The sequence below is a fragment of the Delphinus delphis genome, chromosome 9, assembly GCF_949987515.2.
Source record: "Delphinus delphis chromosome 9, mDelDel1.2, whole genome shotgun sequence".
In the NCBI taxonomy this organism is placed as follows: Eukaryota; Metazoa; Chordata; class Mammalia; order Artiodactyla; family Delphinidae; genus Delphinus; species Delphinus delphis.
The window spans coordinates 55,719,227-55,732,529 of record NC_082691.1 but is presented as its reverse complement, the minus strand read 5'-3'; positions in this window follow the sequence as shown (position 1 = coordinate 55,732,529).

Here is a 13,303-nt window from a genome sequence, read left to right as displayed (position 1 = left end):
TTAAACTAGATTATTGGCCCCATCCTCAGAGCTTCTGATTTAGAAAGTCTGGGGTAGGACTGAGAATTTTTATTTCTAATGCTTGTTCTGCTGGTCTGGAGACTCCTCTGCAGTATCTATAGAGGTGTGGAATTGCTTAGTCATATGATATGTGAGTGCACTCCTTTCTAGATAATGTCAAATTGTTTTCCAAACTGATTGTGCTCCAAGCAGCAGTATAAAAACATTCAGATTGCTCTGTATCCTCACCAGCATTTGAAATTGTCAGACCTTTTTTTCATGCATACCAACAACATTGTATTAATTTGTATCTCCCCAATAATTAATGACATTGAGCACTTCTTCATCTTTATTAAGCATTTCTATTTTCTCTTCTGTGAAATGCCTATTCACCAATTTCTCCCATTCTGATTGTTTCTTCCATTGATTTATAGGAGTTCTTTACACATTCTGTATAATAATCTTTTGTTGGTTGTACATACTATAAATATCTTCTCCAGGTTCTAGCATAAATGAACAAAAATTATTTAATGTTGTCAAATTTATCCACCTTTTTGTTTATGGTTTGTGTTTTGTGTCCTCTTTCAAAAATCATTCTCTAACCAAAGGTCATAAATATAGCCTTCTACATTGTTTTATAAAAGGTTGACATTTAGAGTGTTAATCCACCTATAATTGACTTTCCTGTATGGTGTAAAGTTAAGGACCTAGCAGGTATGTTTCTGCTAAATAATTTCTGCTGATTCTCATTCATGTACAATTGCTCCTTAAAAACAACTTTTGAGGATTCTTAAAGGCCTAGTTTGAAGTTGCTTTCTTCCAGAGATGTTTTGCATTTGCTTCTGCCAGGTGCTCAAAGGAACTACTAGTCTGGAACTATTTTGTTTCTTACAAAATTTTATAATAGAGGGCTTCCCTAGTGGCACAGTGGTTGAGAGTCCGCCTGCCGATGCAGGGGACATGAGTTTGTGCCCCAGTCCGGGAGGATCCCACATGCCGCGGAGCAGCTGGGCCCGTGAGTTATGGCCGCTGAGCCTGCGCGTCCAGAGCCTGTGCTCCGCAATGGGAGAGGCCACAGCAGTGAGAGGCCCGTGTACCGAAAAAAAAAAAAATTATAATAGAAATTTTAAAACCTGCAAAAGTAGAGAAAATAGTAAAGTGGACCTGTCACCGAGCTCCAAAAATTATCAACATTTTGCCATTCTTATTGTCAGAGAGGTAATTGAAAAGAGATAACCACCAGTTGACCCTGGAGCTGGACCCAGGCAATTGGAGGCCCCTTGCCCCCTCCCCTTGTTAGTACAAGTTTGTGCACCTGACACACAGTGAGGCCAAACAAACGGAAATGTCAGAGTTTGGAGCAGAGAAAGGTTTACTGCAGGGCCATGCAAGGAGACAGGTGGCTCTTGCCCCTCCAAAACCTGAACTCCCTGAAGGGTTTCAGCAAAGCATTTTTAAAGGCCAGGTGGTGGTGGAGGGCAGTCTGCAGAGTATGTGATCAGCTTGTGCACAATTCTCTGATTGGCTGATGGTGAGGTAACAGGGCAGTGTCACAGGGGTTAACGTTATCAATCTTTAGGTGTCAGTAGGTCTGGGGGCTACATGCTCATATGATCATCAAGTAGTTAACATCTTCCACCTGGTGGGGGGTTTCCACATTTGTAAAAACAACTCAGGAATGTGCATTAAGATACTGTTATCTAGGTACTTCAGAGAGGAGATAAACCAGAGGATATGAGGGAAGGGCCCATCCTGGGAAGCCCCGTAGGTTCCTGCTCAGTTACCCCCTGTCCTTGGAATGTACAGTTCTACCCTCCATTCCTGCAGTGGGAGCTGTTTCAAGGCTGCAGCCTTAAGAGAGTTGTTGAGACCTTCTGGATAGTATATGTGACTGAACCTACTTAAGGCCTCTATGTAAACGTTAAGATTCTATAAGGCTGGTGCGTAGATCTACCTGTCTTGTGGCCACTCAAGACAAGCCTTGTAAGGAAGTTCCCTTGCTTATTAAACCTGCCACCTGCAATCTGGAGTGGTCTGCCTCTTTCTTTAGTCTCTCCTTGCCCTCTGTGTATGGGGGCCAGTTTGTGAGTAAACAATTTACCTATGCTCCTCCTAATATATTTTTAAGTGTTTTAGAGCAAAATGCCAGATGTCATACATTTTTACTCATAAATATTATACGTCGGCATGTATCTTTAACAAATGACTTTTTAAAAAATCCACAATATCATTACTGTAAGGCCAACTGGCCCGAGGCAGGAGAACGCAATCAGACTCACAGGTTGAAACTGACCTGGAGACTTTCCGGACCACCCAGTTCCAGGAACTGACCTGGGGACTTTCCACCCGGCCCAGCCTTCCCGCCTTTCGAGGGGCGGGACTAACGGTGCCAAGACTGATGCGACCGGCACCAGATATTGCCACGATACCCGAAAAGACCACCAAATAAGGAATACCCTGTGCCCGCCTGGATTCACCACACCCTTTTCCCTTCTTCCCCTATAAATTCTGCCCAAACCTTCGCCCGGGTGCGACTTCTCTGGCCCCTTTCTCTCGAACCCGTGAACCTCGCCCGGGGGCGTTCCCAAATAAAGCTTGTTTAAGCTCTCCTCCGTTTCTTGGTGCCGTTCCTTACAATTATGATACCTAATAAATTAAGCAATAATTCCTTGATATCATCTAACAGCCAGTCCTTATTCAAATTTCCCTGATTTTTTTCTTATTAGAATCCAAGTAAGGTCTACACTTTGCATTTGGTTTATATGTGCTTAATATATAACAAGTCTTTTGTAATCTTAAACAGTTCCCTGTTTCCCACTCTGACTTTTTGTGCCATCTATTTGTTGAAAAAAACTGGGTCATTTTTCTTGTAGAATATCTTTCTGGATTGGATGGTTTACCAAAAAGTGTCAATATATTCTTCTAGCCCCTATTTCCTATAAATTCATACGTAAATCTGAAGACTTCACTGGGTATTAAATTCAGAAGTTCTTTTCAAAGGAGTACTTCACTGATGATGCTGTGTCCTGAATTCATGACTTTTGGGGACAGGCTTGCCTGCATAAGGCCCACATAAGATGGTGCTGTATACTTAGGAACCAGTTTCCCTCCTTTCCCCATCCCTCAACCCAGCTCAGTGCCAAGGCCATTTTCTCTGTAGTTCTCTGTGGATGAGGGGGAGATTTTCGATATACGTCATTCACCCTTACTCTGGGCCCTTTGGTGTCCCAGGTTAATGTGGAGAGGGTCTCCTATTAGACTTCTCCTCTTGGGCTTTGACCTCAGTCCCCCTCACTGAGCTAAGCCATCAAAACCAAAGTTCCGGGACTTCTCTGGTGGTCCAATGTTTGGGACTTCGCCTTCCAATGTGGGGGTGAGGGTTCGAGCCCTGGTTGGGGAGCTGGGATACCACATGCCTTGCAGCCAAAATGCCAAGGCATGAAGCAGAGGCAGCATTGTGGCAAATTCAATAAAGACTTTAGAGATGGTCGGCATCAAAAAAAGAAAGAAAGAAAGAAAGAAAGTGACTTCTCTGGTGGCGCAGTGGTTAAGAATCCACCTGCCAATGCAGGGGACACGGGTTCGAGCCCTGGTCCAGGAAGATCCCACATGCCGCAGAGCAACTAAGCCCGTGTGCCACAACTACTGAGCGAGCTTATGCTCTAGAGCCCGTAAGCCACAACTACTGAGCATGCGTGCCACAACTAATGAAGCCTGCACGCCTAGAGCACATGCTCTGCAACGAGAAGCCACCGCCTGTGCACCACAACGAAGAGTAGCCCCTGCTCGCCACAACTAGAGAAAGCCTGTGCACAGCAACGAAGAACCAATGCAGCCAAAAATAAATAAAATAATAATAAAAGAATTGAACTGTAAGGAAAATAAATTAACTATTAAAAAAAATATTAAAAAACCCGAAAAACAAAGTGCAAGTTTGCCTGGAACGGCTAATGTTCTCAGGACTGTTTTATTAGCGTAGGAAACTGCTTGTTCTTCATGTACGGGCAAAACCCAGAAGGGCAAGTTAATGCCCTGGGAGCAAACTTTGACCAGTGGGGAATGTGAGCCGATAAATTTTTCCCTCTTTCTCCCCTACGATGTTTCTCCCCTACGATGTTTCAGAAATGTGTTTCATATGGCGCCTCAGAAGATCCCATGGGATTGAAAGATTTCCTGATCAGTAACCTGTCTTTACTCTTTTTCTTTCTCTGTTTTACTTCCTTAATCTCTGGGTTCACACTCCCACGTAAAATATTCACTTTCAGGAGGACCCAGGCTAAGACAGTGTCCTAAATCTATTTTAATGTATACATTTATCCTTTTCTCCCCTTTAAATGTATTTATTGAAGACACTGGGCCCATTTGTCCTGTGTTTTTCCACATTTTACTGATTACCTTCCTGTGGTTAGGCTTTATCTGTTCCTCTGTACTCTGTATTTCCCAGGATCTAGAGCCTTGATCAGATTGAGGTTCAAATTTTTAGCAAGAATACCTCATAAGTGGTGGTGTATACTTCCATGTGCAATGTACAGATGCGGTTTGGTTGTCTCTGTAATGTTAACATTGATCACTGATTTCAGTTCTTGCCAGCCTGACCCATAATATTCCCCTTCCACTTTTCACCTAATCATTTCCTTCACTTTCTGCTTTATACATTTTGAATACTAAACTTGTTTTAGGCAAGTATTAGGCAATACGAGTTTAGAATTGTTATAATTGTTACAACTGGTGCATTAAGCTATATATCCATATGAAGTAAATCCATTTCTAGTGAGGTTTTTTTTTTTTTTTTTTTTTTTTTTGCGGTACGCGGGCCTCCCACTGTTGTGGCCTCTCCCATTGCGGAGCAACAGGCTCCGGACGCGGAGGTTCAGCGGCCATAGCTCACGGGCCCAGCCGCTCCGCGGCATGTGGGATCTTCCCGGACCGGGGCACGAACCCTGTCCCCTGCATCGGCAGGCGGACTCTCAACCACTGTGCCACCAACGAAGCCCTCTAGTGAGGTTTTTTTTTGGGGGGTTCAAAGTCTATTTTACTTGACATTAACAAAGCTACACCAACTTTATTTTGATTGTATATTTTTTCCATCCTTTTATTTTCAACAACAAGAAGTAGTCAACACACATGAAAAACCTGAGATTTTCCAAACATTTCTCCTAAAACTGTAGCCTTGTTCCTTAGTCCCCAAACACAGCAGATGATAATTTGACCAATTTTTCCACTGTTACCAGCAGCCTAGGAAAGTTGTAGGTCCTCACTGCCCACTATCCTAACCCCTCTACCCAACCAGTTCCATATTTTAAAGCCTCTTGCTTTTAGTACTCCGTTGTGGTATTGGATTCTCTAGAGTTAGGAATGCATTTTATTAAAAATAATAGAAAACTCAGCTGAAGTAGCTGAAACAAATTCAGCTGGTTCAGCAGCTAAATGATGGCATTGCTGACATCTGTGCAGTGTTTGGCCTTTCCTTCACCATCACACGATGGCTAATGCAGCATCAGCCCTCCTTCCTGACATCTCTACTTATCCAACTCCCATCCTCAGGACTCAGCTCAAATTTCCCCTCCTCTGGAAAGGAGGTAACTCTATTTCCCCACCCTGCAGTATTAGGACCTTTAAAAACATAGAGATAGCTAAGCATATGAAAAGTTTTCACTAATGTTTAGAATTTTCAAATTTCTAGGTCCTACTGCTTGTGCTGGCAATATTTCTGGAACACCCACCTTTTTCTTCCCTTGTCCATCATACAAACGCCTCCTCACCTCTAAAATTCAGGATGAACATTCAGTCTTCTATGATGTCTTCCTTGATTTTTTTAAACCATTTCAAAATTGAAGTATTATTTACAATTTTTTATTAGTTTCAGGTGTATAGCAAAGTGATTGTTATATATATATAACTTTTCCATTGTAGGTTATTACAAGATATTAAATACAGTTCCCTGTGTTATACAGTAGGTTCATGTTGTTTAACTATTTTATACCAAGTAGTGTGTATATGTTAATCCCAAACTCCTAATTTATTCCCTCCCAACCCTCCATCCCCTTTGGTAACCATAAGTTTGTTTCCTATGCCTGTGAGTCTATTTCTGTTTTGTAAATAAGTTCATTTATATCATTTTTCTTTAGCTTCCACATAAAAGTGATATCATATGATATTTCTCTTTCTCTGCCTGGCTTACTTCACTTAGTATGATAATCTCTAGATCCATCCATGTCGCTGCAAATGGCATTATTTCATTCTTTTTTACAGCTCAGTAATATTCCAGTGTTTGTGTGTGTGTGCGTGTGTGTGTGTGTGTGTATACATACACCATATCTTCTTTTCTTTTTTTTAAATTTTTATTGGAGTATAGTTGACTTAAAATGTTGTGTTAGTTGCTGCTGTACAGCACAGTGAATCAGTTATACATATACATATACACTCCTTAGATTCTTTTCCCATATAGGTCATTACAGAGTATTGAGTAGAGTTCCCTGTGCCATACAGTAGGTCCTTATTAGTTATCTGTTTATATATAGTAGTGTGTATATGTCAATCTCAGTCTCCCCATTTATCCCTCCTCCCCTTCCCCCATGGTAACCATAAGTTTGTTTCCTACATCTGTGACTCTGTTTCTGTTTTGTAAATAAGTTCATTTGTATAATTTTTCAACATATAAGTGATACCATATAATATTTGTCTTTGTCTGACTTCACTTATTATGATAGTCTCTAGGTCCATCCATGTTGCTGCAAATGGCATTATTTCATTCTTTTTTATGGCTGAGTAATATTCCATTGTATATATGTACCACATCTTCTTTATCCGTTCATCTGTTGATGGACATATAGGTTGCTTCCATGTCTTGGCTATTGTAAATAGTGCTGCTATGAACGTTGGGGTGCATGTATCTTTTCAGATTAGAGTTTTCTTCCGACGTACGCACAGGAATGGGATTACTGGATCGTATGGTAGTTCTATTTTCAGTTTTCTGTGGAATCTCCGTACTGTTTTTCATAATGGCTATACCAATTTACATTCCCACTGACAGTGTAGGAGAGTTCCCTTTTCTTCACACCCTCTCCAGCGTTATTCTTTGTAGACTTCTTGATGATGGCCATTCTGACCGGAGTGAGGTGATACCTTATTGTAGTTTTGATTTGCATTTCTCTAATAATTAGTGATGGTGAGCATTTCTTCATGTGCCTGTTGGCCATCTGTATGTCTTCTTTGGAGAAATGTCTACTTAGATCTTCTGCCCATTTTTTGATTGCATTATTTGTTTTTTTGATTTGAGTCATATGAGCTGTTTGTATATTTTGGACATTAATCCCTTGTTGGTTGCATCATTTGCAAATATTTTCTCCCATTCTGTAGGTTGTCTTTTCATTTTGTTTATGGTTTCCTTTGCTGTGCAAAAGCTTTTAAGTTTAATTAGGTCCCATTTGTTTTTCGTTTGTTTGTTTTTATTTTCATTACTCTAGGAGGTGGATCCAAAAAGATATTGCTGCGATTTATGTCAAAGAGTGTTGTTCTCCCTATGTTTTCCTTAGGAGTTTTAGAGTATTGAGTATTACATTTAGGTCTTTAATCCATTTTGAGTTCATTTTTGTATATGGTGTCAGAGAATATTCTAATTTTATTCTTTTACATGTAGCTGTCCAGTTTTCCCAGCACCACTTATTAAAGAGACTGTCTTTTCTCCATTGTATATTCTTACTTCCTTTCTCATAGAGTTATTGATCATAGATGCGTGGGTTTATTTCTGGGCTTTGTATCCTGTTCCATTGATCTATATGTCTGTTTTTGTGCCAGTACCATACCATTTTGTTGTTTTTTGTTTGTTTGTTTGTTTTTTGCGGTACGCGGGCCTCTCACCGTTGTGGCCTCTCCCGTTGCAGAGCACAGGCTCTGGACGTGCAGGCTCAGTGGCCATGGCTCACGGGCCCAGCCGCTCCGTGGCACATGGGACCTTCCCGGACCAGGGCACGAACCCGCGTCCCCTGCATCGGCAGGCGGACTGTCAACCACTGCGCCACCAGGGAAGCCCCATACCATTCTGATTACTGTAATTTGTAGTATAGTCTGAAGTCAGAAAGCATGATTCCTCTAGCTTCATTCTTCTTTCTTCAGATGGTTTTGGCTATTTGGGGCTTTTTGTGTTTCCATAAAAATTTTTAAGTTATTCATTCTAGTTATGTGGAAAATGCCATTGGCAATTTGACAGGGGTTGTATTGAATCTGTAGATTGCCTTGGGTAGTATAGTCATTTTAATGATATTGATTCTTCCAATCCAAGAACAAGGTATGTCTTTACACTTGTTAGTGTCATCTTCAATTTCTTTCATCAGCGTCTTATAGTTTTTGGAGTACAGGTCTTTTGCCACCTTAGGTAGGTTTATTCCTAGGTATTTTATTCTTTGTGATGAGATGGTAAATGGGATTGTTTCCTTAACTTCTCTTTCTGATATTTCATTGTTGGCATATAGAAATGCAACAGATTTTGGTATATTAATTTTGTAATCAGCAACTTTACCTATGTGCTCTGGTAGTTTTCTGGTAGCGTCTTTAGGATTTTCTGTGTAGCATCATGTCATCTGCAAACAGTGACAGTTTTACTTCTTTTACAATTTGGATTCCTTTTATTTCTTTTTCTTCTCTGATTGCTGTGGCTAGGACTTCTAAAACTATGTTGAATAGAAGTGGTGAGAGTCGGTATACTTGTCCTATTCCTGATCTTAGAGGAAATGCTTTCAGCTTTTCACCTTTGAGTATGGTGTTAGCTGTGGGTTTGTCATATATGGCCTTTATTATATTGAGGTAGATTCCTTCTATGCCTACTTTCTGAAGAGTTTTTATCATACATGGGTGTTGAATTTTGTCAAAAGCTTTTTCTGCATCTATTGAGATGATCATATGGTTTTTATTCTTCAATTTGTTAATGTGGTGTATCACATTGATTGATTTGTGTATACTGAAAAATCCTTGCATCCCTGGGATAAATCCCACTTGATCATGATGTATGACCCTTTTAATGTGTTGTTGGATTCTGTTTGCTAGTATTTTGTTCAGGAGTTTTGCATCTATGTTCATCAGTCATATTGGCCTGCAACTTTCGTTTTTTCGTGGTATCTTTGTCTGGTTTTGGTATCAGCGTGATGGTGGTCACACAGAGTGAGTTTGGAAGTGTTCCTTCCTCTGCAATTTTTTTGGAACAGTTTTAGAAGAATAGGTGTTAACTCTTTTCTAAGTGTTTGGTAGAATTCACCTGAGAAGCCATTTGGTCCTGGACTTTTGTTTATTGGGAGTTTTTAAATTACTGATTCAATTTCAGTACTGGTAATTGGTTTATTCATATTTTCTATTTCTTCCTGGTTCAGTGTTGGGAGATTGTACCTTTCTAAGAATTTGTCCATTTCTTCTAGGTTGCCCATTTTATTGGCATATAGTTGCTTGCAGTAGTCTCTTATGATCATTTGTATTTCTGTGGTGTCGGTTGTAACTTCTCCTTTTTCGTTTCAGATTTTATTGATTTGGGCCCTCTCCCTCTTTTTCTTGATAAGTCTGGCTAAGGGTTTATCAATTTTGTTTACCTTTTCAAAGAACCAGCTTTTAGTTTCATTGATCTTTTCTTTTCTTTCTTTCTTTTTTTAGTCTCTATTTCATTTAATTCTGCTCTGATCTTTATGATTTCTTTCTTTTTAGTAACTTTGGGTTTTGTTTGTCCTTTTTCTCTAGTTGCCTTAGGCATAAGGTTAGGTTATTTACCTGAGATTTTTCTTGTTTCCTGAGGTAGTCTTGTATTGCTATAATCTTCCCTCTTAGAACTGCTTTTGGTGCACCCACAGATTTTGGATCATTGTGTTTTCATTTTCATTGTCTTTAGGTATTTTTTGATTTCCTCTTTGATTTGTATCTGTGGCCACAGTAGAGTCACAGACTGGTCTACCCATGAGTTATTGGATCCCACTGACCTCTGATCTTCTGAACCAGCTCCCTGGAGCAGGGTGCTTATAACCTCTTATAACAAGGAGGTAAGTGGAAAGCAGCCTTCCAGACAAGTCTCAATCAGTATCAACATATTGCAATGTTGTTTGGGTTGTAAAATACCTTTACTTCTTTAAGTGTTTTATGGCCTGCATCTTGGAGGACTTCACACTGACAAGATTGTTGGGTTCCTAACACTGCACTCTTTTCAATCTGACATCTTATGGGTTTCTGATGGCTTATGGCAGCATCACCTGCAAGCCAAACCTGATACAAAATCAAATACAAAAATCAATTTCATTTCTTTACATTAATAATTAACTCTCAGAAAGAGAAATGGAGAAAACAATCCCACTTACTATTGCATCAAAAAGAATAAAATAACTAGGAATAAGTTTAACCAAGGAGGTAAAAAATGTGTACACTGAAAACTATAAAACATTGATGAAAGAAATCACAGAAGACACGAGTAAATGGAAAGGTATCCTTTGTTCATGGATTGGAAGAATTAATATTGTTAAAATGTCCATACTACAGATTCAATGTAATCTGTATCAAAATTCCAAAGACATTTTTCACAGAAATAAACAAAAAAATCCTAAAACTTGTATTGGACCACAAAAAGCCCAAATAGCCAAAGCAACATGGAGAAAGAAAAACAAGGCTGGAGGCATCATACTTCCTGATTTTAAACAATATTACAAAGCAATAGTAATCAAAACAGTAGAGTATTAGCATAAAAACAGACACATCGATCAAAGGAACAGAATAGAGAGCCCAGAAATAAACCCATGCATATATGGTCAATTAATTTAAAACAAAGGAGCCAAAAATATACAATAGAGAAAGGACAGTCTCTTCAGTAAATGATGTTGGGAAAACTGGACAGCCACATGAAAAAGAATGATACTAGACCCCTATTCTATACCATACACAAAAATCAATTTAAAATGGCTTAAAGACTTAAATGTAAGACTGGAAACTTATAACACTTAAGCCTAAGACCTGAAACTAGGAAACATATGGGATGAGCTCCTTAATATTGGTCTTGGTGATGACTTTTTGGAATTGACACCAAAAGCATGGGCAACAAAAGCAAAAATAAATAAGTGGGACACATTAAACTAAAAAGCTTCTGTACAGAAAAGGAACCCATCAACAAAACGAAAAGTCAGCCTTCTGAATGGGAGAAAATATTTGCAAATCATGTATCTGATAAGGGATTAATATCCAAAATATATAAAGAACTCATACAATGCAATAGCAAAAAAACAAAATAAAACAAAACACAAAAAATAACAAAAAACCCTACAAAACAAAGATAAAAACCCACAAATAATCCAATTAAAAATGGGCAGAGGAACTAAACAGACATTTTTGCAAAGAAGACATACTTTTTTTGGCTCTGTGAATGAAACCTTAATAATGTATAGCAGAAACTGGACAGACTTATTCTTATATGAAAACAAAGGTTTCCTATATTACATCTCATTTATATTTGCATACTGAAGAGGTAAAGTGGCTAAATGGCTATTTTATAGTTCTTTCTAATAAAATGTACAAAAACAAACAGAAGTAGTGAGAATGTCTTTTGGGGGCCTTGATGGTGACATAAGAATGGGCTTGGACTTGATCTGTGAATCCAAAATCCAGAGGTGCAGGTAGCCTTATGAATCAGGGTTAGCCTCAGGGGGTCAAAAACTATGGCTTTAGTTTCTCTCCAAACCTGTAACTCCTAACTCTTGGTGTGGCGGGGCTGGAGTGGAAGCTTCCCCGCAAACTGCTGCAGCCCCATGTTCATTGCAGCATATTCACACTATCCAAGATGTGGAAACAACTGAAATGTCCATCAACAAATGAATGGATAAAGGAATAGTGGTGTGTGTATATATATTGGGTTGGCCAAAAAGTTCGTTCAGTTAGGGACTACGTTGTTCAATAAAGTTCTTCATGAAAATGAAAAATGTGTCTTATTTTTACTTAAAACTGAACGAACTTTTTGGCCAAGCCCATATATATATATATATATATATATATATATATATACACACATATATATATATATAGGCTTGTGTATCTACACACACACACACACACACACACACACACACACACACACTGGAATATTATTCAGCCATAAGAAAGAAGGAAATCCTGCTACTTGTGGCAACATGGATGGACCTGAAGACATTATAAGTAAAATAAGTCAGACAGAGAAAGACATACTGCATGATATCACTTGTATGTGGAATAAAAAAAAAGTAAAACTTATAGAAATAGAGAGTAGAAACGTGGGTACCAGAGGCTGGGAATGGGGGAAACAGAGGTTGGTAAAAGCATGCCAACTTTCAGCTGTAAGACGAATAATATCTGAGATCTAATGTAAAAAATGGTGACTACAGTTGATGAAAACGGTATTAAATAGAGATTTGCTAAGCATAGAACTTAAATATTCTCATCAAAAAAAAGAGAAATATGCGAGGTGAGAAATGTGTTAATGAACTAGCTAGTGGGAATCAAATGAAAGAAGAAAAACAGCAAAATTCCCACAAATATGTAGATATATATATGAAATAGGAAAGATGTTGCCCGAAATGCACTACCTTCCAAGAGATTCAAAGGAGATTGTGTCCCTATAGGATGGGATGCTGTGTTTTGAAGTGCTACTGAGATAAGCTTATTCTCACTCCTCTGCCCCCATAACACATTGCTTGGGAAACTGTAGCTTAGTGCCAGAGGAATCTTCTCACTTACCTTGCCTCTTAGGAGGTCCATTCTGTCCCAGGGAGATGGAATGGTTTAAAGGCATGTATTTATTACATTTAAAAAACGCGCAAACCCTGTGAACCAAGCAATTTCTTGTTTTGGTATCTGCCTTAGAGAAATGCTCACAACACATGCGCAGGGAGGTATTGTTCAAAACAGCAAAATAGTTAAATTTAAAAATTGTGGGGTATACTTAGAGAAGCAGAACAGTTACAAAACCTGTAAAATTAATTCTCCCAACTGAGAGAACTGGGGTAAGGATTTGGGTCCATAATGCAGGGAATGAAGGTAAAGGGCTTTTCCAGGCCCTTGGGTTCTAGTTTTATTTTACTGTAACTATTATGGAAACTTCTGCATCAAAGTCTAAAGTGTACTATTGAAATTTCGTAGTCCTTATTCAGGCTTCAGTTGCATGTCATATATAGAATTCCTAAGGGTCTCATTAGTTGAAGATTTGGGGGAAATTTTTTGAAGTGACAATAAGCTCAGTGAGATGTGGTTACTGAAATATGACAGATTTTTCTCTTAGGCAAGAATTTAGGATAACAGAAAAAAGAGTCCCTCTCTA